Raw genomic sequence first — 9,125 nt, forward strand, 5'->3', positions numbered from 1 at the left:
TTTTATTGATGGAGGAATGTTTTCTAAACAGGAATCACTAGAATCCATTTTAAATTTCTATAAGGTAACACTATAACCTTTTTAACTGTTATAATTAAAAATATCTAATCATTTATTAAAGTATTATTTTTATTTCTATATTCCTTTCAATTTTTATTTTATTTTTTAATATTCGTTTTTTAATTATTTAGTTACGTTAAATAAGCTTATTAAAGTTTTACAGAAAATATTTATGTTAATAACAAAACTTCTTATATCAAGGAAGCACAATAAAGTTTTTCCACACACTAGTGCGGAAAGTGACACTAATGGGAATTTCCCCCCACTAGTGTGGGAAGTTGGGCATTACACAGCTGATTTTAATTGAGTAATGAGAACTTCCCTACATGGTTGCAGAAAAAAAATTTTTGATTAAAAAAAAACGAGGTTTTCGACACTCAGAGAGTAGAAAGAGACAAAAAAGAAAAATTTTGAATACAGGAAAAAAGATTATTGCCAATTTCAGTCATAATTTGATTTATTTATTTTTTGCCAAGCTGGTCTCCTAAAGACTGTCATCTTCAGGAATGTAGAACATATTTTACAGTATTTAATATTTTAAATATGTAACAGTAAAACATTTTGGACAACCCCAGAACTGGAGGTTTCTAGAAATGAGAGAATTGAATCTAAAATGTAGTTTTGTAAGTAGCTGTTCTGATTAAAAAAAAATGAATTTAGAATCATCTATTTTGGTTTTTCCTAAAGCTAAATCTAATACAATTTATATAGAAACAAATACCTTAATATTCCTTAGGATACATTTTTTTAAAAAAAACATGCATGTGAAAACAAAGTTCAAGTATTTAATGTGCTTAACTTTTTTACTAAAGCAATGAAACTACGTAGAGCTTTGCTACAAGAGTAATGTCCAGTCTGCGCTAACTAGATCTACAGCGTTATTTTAGTCGGTAATGCGAACGAATAATTTGTGATTTTGTACTGCCTTGATTCCTGTTTATTATCATATGATGATGTAGTTTCGCTGAGATACCTCTTATTTAGTTTCCTTTCGTACAGGAGCAAAAGAAAAGTACAGTATATGTATTGTTGGGTGACATTTCCCTTTTTCTTTTTAAATTCACCTGCAGTTTTATTATGTTTAATTACAATATAAGATTGTTTATTTCAATTATTTTTGTATCTTGTAATAATCTTATTGTACAGTAAAAGGCTAACTCTTTCTGTAACGTGCAACTTTGTATAAATACAAAGATGAATAATAATAATAAAAAAAACTTATTTGGCCGTAAACAGAAGTGAATAAACATTAGAGATGATCATTTTTTTAAGAACAAATAGAACATTGCCAAGGAAATACCGCCTTATTTACTTAGAATTAAACCAAGACAGAAAACATAAATTGAACAGTGATATGTTCAGATCTTCTTAAATTTGAAACAGAATGAATGTAGTAATTCTATTGGCAAATTCAGTGTTGAATCAATTTGAGAGCTAATTGAGTGTTTGTTTGCTGAGAGATAAGGATATCCAGTGATTTACAACCTTTTTTCGTAGTCAGTGTATCTCGAGATATGTATTCCTGGTATAAAAAAAACAGTTACCGTGATCTTTTCACTTAACAGTTCTATTTCTCCATCATGGAAGTTTAGTACTTTATAAAGATAATTGTTATTCATCCATTTGAACGAAAAGGCCCACAATTTTGGTGCTTATAAAGGCATGTCTCCCTTAGAAATGAGGGAACTAGTTTGGCACGCACTAAACATTAGAAATAACCAGTCCAGAAATTTCTTAGTAACTCAATTCAATTGTAAAAAGTTTATTTTTAAGATCTCAATTACGTTTAACTAAAACACTTTACTAACCGAATCTAAATTGAAACGGATCTATACCCCAAACCAATTGTCACGAATCTTTTTCACTGAACTATTGTTGTCTGGGCGGTCTTTTAAAAGTAATGTTTTAGTAGAAAGAGAAGAAGATATAACTAGAGTAAAGTGAGGGAGATGAAAAAAAATCAATTAGTGATGCTGTTTGAAAATTACGTGTATCTCCCTATTGGGTCATTGTTGGGAAGCAGATACGCTTAAATTGTAAAAATTCTTCTAGATTTTGTTTAAAATTAATTTGTTTCCTACATTTTGTATCTATTTAGCTGTTTAAAGACTAAAAATTATTTCTTTTTATAACCGAAATTTAGTTGAAAAAGGGTCTGCAAAGTCCGCTATCAATCCCAAGAAGCTAAAGTTGCCCAGCGTGTGGACCAAGAGCAACCCTTCTTAAAATAATCTAATCCTAATGTAATTATGACAATTAACAATCAATTATATCTTTAAAATATGTATTTAAAAAGTTCACTCTGAACAAAAATTAATTTGTACTGTCACAGTAATTTAAATTTTTGCAGCAACCTTGCTAGAATGTATTGTGTGTTTTAAGTAAATCTAAATCGCTAGAATTTCTAATGTAATAATCGCCATAAATCAACTTAAATTACCCATATCCAGCGTAAAAATAACAGCAGATCCTCTTTAAGACTAAGGACGATAAAAATGTGTATTCATGTAGAAAGTATAACGTTGATGGTTCTCGAGATATGATCAAAAGTTACATGTTTATGGTTAGTAGAGGGTGTAAGATGGTAAATAACAGTACAGGACACACTTGTGTGGGCCTGACATGGCTATTGGATGTGGTGATCCGTTCATGCGTGAAAGTACAGGAAGCTATCCTGTGCATTCCTTCGATGATTCCTTCAGCTTTCTTCTTGCTGTACAGGTGAACTTAGGACAAGCTTTTGTCCACGTTCAACCAAAGAGAACATCGATCGATAAATTATTAGAAATGTGATTTAGTAGGTTTTGCGGTTAGTATTTTTCTTATATAGTTAACTATTATCTTTGTCGTGTTTTAAAATTTACTTCCTGCTTCTTTAAAAAGTGGGGTAATGTTTCTTAAAAGAGTTAAACTGAAACATTTCCGGTCAAACTAGAGAAGAATTCCTTATACCTTCTTTTATTTTGCAATTGTAACTTCAAATTCGGGCTACTGTTTGTGTACAGTTCATCTCAGTCTCAATTGTCAATACACTGAAGAAGAAATAAAATAATTTAGTTCAAAACTAGTCTAGTATTACTTACTTTTCCAATTATTTTGTAATGGTAATTTAAAATTCAGGCGTGTACTGGATTGTACAAACAGGGTACTCCGAATTTGAAGTTACGATTGTAAAATAAAAGGAAAAATAAGGAATTCTGGTCTGGTTAGCCGAAAAGATTGGAATTTCTGCTTTTTTGTATTAATAACTAAGCCAGAAGTGGATCGTACACACAGGGAAGCTTGAATTTTGAGTTACGATTGTAAAATAAAAGGAAAACTAAGTAATTCGGCCCCAGGAATGGATCAAATACATTACGCAATGATTTTTCACCTTCCCTTAGCGGCTAAATACAGGCTGTTACAATTGTATAACGAAATGTGGAGTAAAGGTGAATACCCACAACAGTGGAAAAATTATTTAATAAGTCCGATATTGAAGAGAAATAAAAATAGGGACCAATGTGAGTCATATCGACCAATTTCGCTGTCTTCTTGCGTCATGAAGACGTTCGAAAGGATGGTGAAAAACAGGTTGGAATGGTGGCTGGAGTCAAAAGGTTTACTTCCGAATAGCCAATGCGGGTTTAGGAAAGGCAGATCGGTACAGGATAGTCAGACTGAGCTCGTTACCGACATTCAGTTGGGTTTCACGACCAATAAAATAACATTAGCATTGTTTTTAGATTTTACCGCTGCTTATGACTCGGTTCAAATACCTATACTAGCAAAAAAGTTAGAAAAATTTAAATTGCCGGGTAAATTTATTAGGAATATTATCGAACTAATATCAAACAGACAGATCTTCTTAAGAATAAACAACCTTCTGGAAGGCCCCCAGCTGACCCAGATAGGCTTACCGCAAGGAAGCATTTTAAGCCCAATCCTGTACTCTATGTATGTAGCGGATATAGAGACAGTGTTGGTCGAAAATGTTAAAATGCTACAATACGCCGACGACGTGTGCATCTACACAACACAAAAAACTTCTGAGGATTGCAAAAAAGCGCTTGAAGAAGTTATGGTAAACCTAAAATCCTGGACACTTCTGAACGGGCTGTCGCTGTCAGAACCAAAATCAGTTCTCTGCCCTTTTACTAGAAAGAGGAGATTGGGCCTCTCCGGTGAGATGGTACTGGCGAACTGGAAATTTCCATGCCAAATGTCCGCAAAATTCTTAGGGTTGACAATGGACAAAGTACTTAATTGGAAAAAACACATCGAAACCGTGGAACTAAAAATAGAAAAGTACTTCAACACATTACGAGCCTTTTCCCATAGGAAGTGGGGGGCGGACCCGGAGGTGTCCCTAATGTTCTACAGGGCCACAATAAGAGCGGTACTGGATTACGGGTGTTTTCTGTACGGTCAGGCCTGCAAGTATGTGATGCGACCCCTTCACGTATTACAAAATAAATGTATCAGATTGTGTCTCGGATTCTTGAACAGCACACCTGTGGACGTAATGTACGCAGAGGCTGGCGAATTACCGCTCGCTTATAGAATAGAAGTACTGTCCGATCGATATGTCTTAAAAAAATTAGCCACGAACCGAATAATTTATAACAAAATAAGCCAATTAAATACCGAAGTCCTCACTCACAAATATTGGACAAAAAAGAAAGGCCCCATTTACACAGAAAGTTTTATTAGAATCTCTACCTTTAGAGATAAGGTATATTCGAATAATAAGTTAGATGTGTACAACTTAAAATACGAACATTTATTGAGCGAATTAAGTGTTAACACTTCCTTCGACTTGATAAAGGTACCGGAAAAGATGAGAACTGCGGCCTTCGAAGATTACATTTCTTCCCATTATCCGGGCTCATATCGTTTATTTACAGATGGGTCCAAAATCAATAATAAAGTCGGAAGTGCTGTGTATGATCCGGTTCGGAACTATTTTACGATAATTAAATTAGAAGATGAGGCGTCCATCTATACAGCGGAGCTAATTGCTATTTTAACGGCTTTAAAATATATTTATTCGTTGTCGGAGAAAAAATATACCATTATTAGTGACAGCCAGAGTGCGTTGTGTAAATTATCACATCTACACAACCAGTCTGCAGGAATGAATCACATTATCGCAGAGATTGTAGAAACTATTGCCATTTTTAAAGAGAAGGGAGTCTGCATTAATTTTTTGTGGGTAAGAGGTCATTGTGGTATAAAAGAGAATGAAATTGTTGATACACTTGCAAAGGAAGCCACCAATAGTGGGGAAATGGCTAATTATAAATTACCACACACCGATATCAAGGGTATAATTGCAAAAGCAGCACTACAAAAATGGCAGACAGATTACAATAATGGTGATAAAGGTAGATTCTATAAAACTATGGCAGATCAGTTACCTAGACAACCATGGTTTAAGGGAACTGTCTCTAATAAATGGGTTGTTACGACAATAAGCAGGCTGAGAGCGAACCACGCGGTGTGCGGATCGTATCTACACAGGATCAACAAAAGGTCCTCTCCTCTTTGCGTAGATTGCAATGAGGAGGAAGATTTCAAACATGTAATAATGATATGTCCACGTTATGTGGTAGAAAGGAAACGAATGTTTGACGATATATACAGGTATTTAGATGCACCATTTCGCTACGAAGACATTATATTCTCCACCAACAGTTATGTGCTTAAGTCGATAGCAGAGCTAGCAATGAAATATGAATGTATTTAAAAGTTGTAGAATGAATGCAAGAAAATGCTTAGAGAAGGATTACGTGATTTTAATTTTGGTTAAGCGAGAAGGATGGCAGGAGCACAGAGTGCTGCTCCATCCATTAGCAGTAGTTTATGTAAATAGCGGTATATAGTAGAATGATGAATGTGTGAAGCGAATGTATTTGTAGGTAAGAATGGAGAGTGAGTGATATTCTAGTGATAAGCACCTAGACGATGCTGGCTGTATGGCGGAAGCCAATGCCAAAAAAAGAAAACAAAAAAAAAAGAAAGTAATTCTCGTCTAGTTTGTTTGGAAAGATAGAGATTTCAGCTTCAGTGAATTAATAACTTAGCCAAAGGTGGAAAGTATACACAGGGTTGCCCAGTGTTAGAAGTTACATCTAAAAAATGAATAGAAAAATTAGAAATTTTCTTCGAGTTTTGAACAATAGAAAGAATGAAGAAAGAAATATCAATCTTTCCAGTCAAACTAGACGAAAATTCTTTATTTTTCGATTAATTCGGCAATAGTAAGTTCAAATTCGGGCTACCCTGTGAGTACACAATCCATTTGTGGCTTAGTTATCAACAGTATCTTAATCTCTCCTCTCAAACTAGACGAGAATTTCTTATTTTCCCATTAATTTTGCTATCAAAACTTCAAATTAGGTCCACCCTGTATATACAATCTTCCATTGGCTTAATTATTAATATACTGAAGTAGAAATCAAATACTTTTGTTCAAAACTAGACAAGAATCACTTACTTTTCCAATTATTTTGTAATAGTAATTCGAAATTCAAGCGTGAATTGGATTATACAAAGAGGGTAGCCCGAATTTGAAGTTACGATTGCAAAATAAAAGAAAAAATAAGGAATTCTCGTCAACTTAGCCGGAATGATTAAAATTTCGGCTTCAATGAATTAATAACTAAGCCAGAGGTGGAAAGTACACGCAGGGTAGCCTGAATTTTGAGTTACGATTTCAAAATTAATGGAAAAATAAGAAATTCTCATCCAGTTTGACCGAAAATAATAGGATTCCTGCTTTGATGTATTAATAATTAATAATTAAGGTGGAATGTGACTACTACAGTGCCGGCGTTAGCGGCTCCGGCTTACCCGGGCAAGTGCCGAGGCACACATCGTTTCTGGGGAACCCTGGCAATTGCCAGCCCCCTCACCCTCGAGTAGAAGACCCAGAAATTGTGAAATTGAAGCCAATCAAGAAGTTCCAATCAACCAAGCACAAGGTTCATGGTTTTTAACAGAATGACTGCCAAAGAAGTCGATGGCTAATCGATATTCAGTACCGGCGGCGTGGCCTATTTATTTAGATCTTTTTATTTAGTGTATAATTATTAATCTAGTTGACAGTCACCACATGATTGTTTCCACAAAGGGGCCCGCTGAGGGTCTGCCGCCCAAGGGCCCACAGAAACCTGGAGCCAGCCCTGCGTTTAGGTCATTTAGCCATTACTAGTTTTTCCTTTTCTGCCATCCTTTTTATTGTCCTGTCTTCCTGTGAAGTTTTCAAAGGGCTGAATCTATGCAGAGAAATGAAATGCATTCATTTAATGTTAATTAACAAAGGATATCAATTAAACTTTTAATTAAACCAGTCATTATAATGCGCTGAATTTGTTTTTAGCCTTTTGATTCTGTATTAATTCTCTTTAAAATGTTTTACTAATCAACCTTAATCAATTTTTTTATAACATTAATTGATTGCGTTGTGTTAGAAATAAGACAGAACATGATGATTATAATAATACATGAAAAGTATATAGAAGAAATACACTTTTGAAATTAAATAATTTTTTTAAGCCAATGACTTATTTTAAAAATCAAGAGCTTACACAATATAAGCTGCGATGAAGCTTAGATGTAAAGCTTTCTTTCACGATCTCTTTTTATATAGAACTAAAAAGAGTTAGCTGATACTGGGTACAGAGCTAACTATTTTAATTTGACAATTTGCTTTTAGTTTCTCTAACTTCATTAAGCAAGGTTATTTTAATCGTGCTTTCTTTAGTTTTTCTTCTGCTTATTTTAGAAATTGCTTTCCTCAACTCATTACTCCCTAACGAATTAAAGCAAAGGAATGAATTAAAAAGAGGGAGAGACCAAAAACCCTACAATTAAAAATGTTAGCAGAGTAATTTTTTTTTTTTTTTTTTTAAATAATTTACTCGTCTATGTGTACATGGATAATTTATTACCCAAGTAATATGGTAAAATGGAGATACAAACTGCGAGGAGTTGATACATAGCTGGAGTTAGTCCACCCACCCGTTATTTTGTGATTAACTCTTCCCCAGGTTGCATTAAATTCCTAATTGGAAATTGTTTGTAAATTAGTGCATATATAGACACACGTGAATAATCTGTAACGGTATTGTGATTAAATTATAATTTTACATAGCGGTAATTATGTCGCAATATTTCATTAATAAATAATATGTTTAAAAATAGATATTTTTTTTTTCCAAGTTTTACTTAGCAGAATTTTTATTTTAATATTTGTTATTAGAGATGTTCCATTAGTATTACCAGCTGGAGGAACTAATTGTACTGAGTTCACAAACTAACTGACCGATAACAGTTTTATTTTTATTTTTCTTTTTATAAATACCTGGCCGTTGAAGCTGGCATCTCGAAACGGTTATACGGTTTAATGCATTAAAAGAGCGTTGCCGTAAAGATGTTACCGCTGCTTGTAAACAGACGAACAAAAAAAGTACAAAAAAGCTGGGGTAATCGTCACACGATTTCCTGGTACTGCATTTTTCTATGATCTAACGTTTACTCTATTCTTAGCATTTTTATTCTAAGATAGTTAAATTAAATATTTTATTGATAGAATGTAGCTATTATAGACAACAGTAATAAAAAAAGAGTGTGACGTTCCGGTTTCTCTAGAACCACATTAAGACAAATAATGTCTAAAAATAAAGTAACAATTCATAAGTTATAAAGGACCATGTTCAATGGAAAACAAAGTCCATTAAAGTAGAAATTTCCTTCAACTTTTATCCCTAACAAACTCAGATTTAGGAAATTGTTTATAACCATAAGGGAAAATATGGACTAATCTTACCTTTTTAGGATCTAAAAGTTCTCAGGGTATCCTCGCCTAAAAAACTGCTAATATTCAATTACACAAAGAGTATGCAGATCAATTTTTGCTCCTTACTAAGACAGCTCCTTCTTGACCTTACTTTTGCGATGATGCGAGGATGGACAGAATTGAGCAATTTCTATTGGTTGAAACAAATAATTATAAGATCATACTTTCTTCTTAGTTAAAAAAAAAATAAGTAAAAATAATAAATGAATTTGGCGAAAATGTT

This window comes from Rhodnius prolixus, unplaced genomic scaffold (genome assembly GCF_049639745.1).
Source record: "Rhodnius prolixus isolate KJV_2025 unplaced genomic scaffold, Rpr scaffold_5, whole genome shotgun sequence".
NCBI lineage: Eukaryota > Metazoa > Arthropoda > Insecta > Hemiptera > Reduviidae > Rhodnius > Rhodnius prolixus.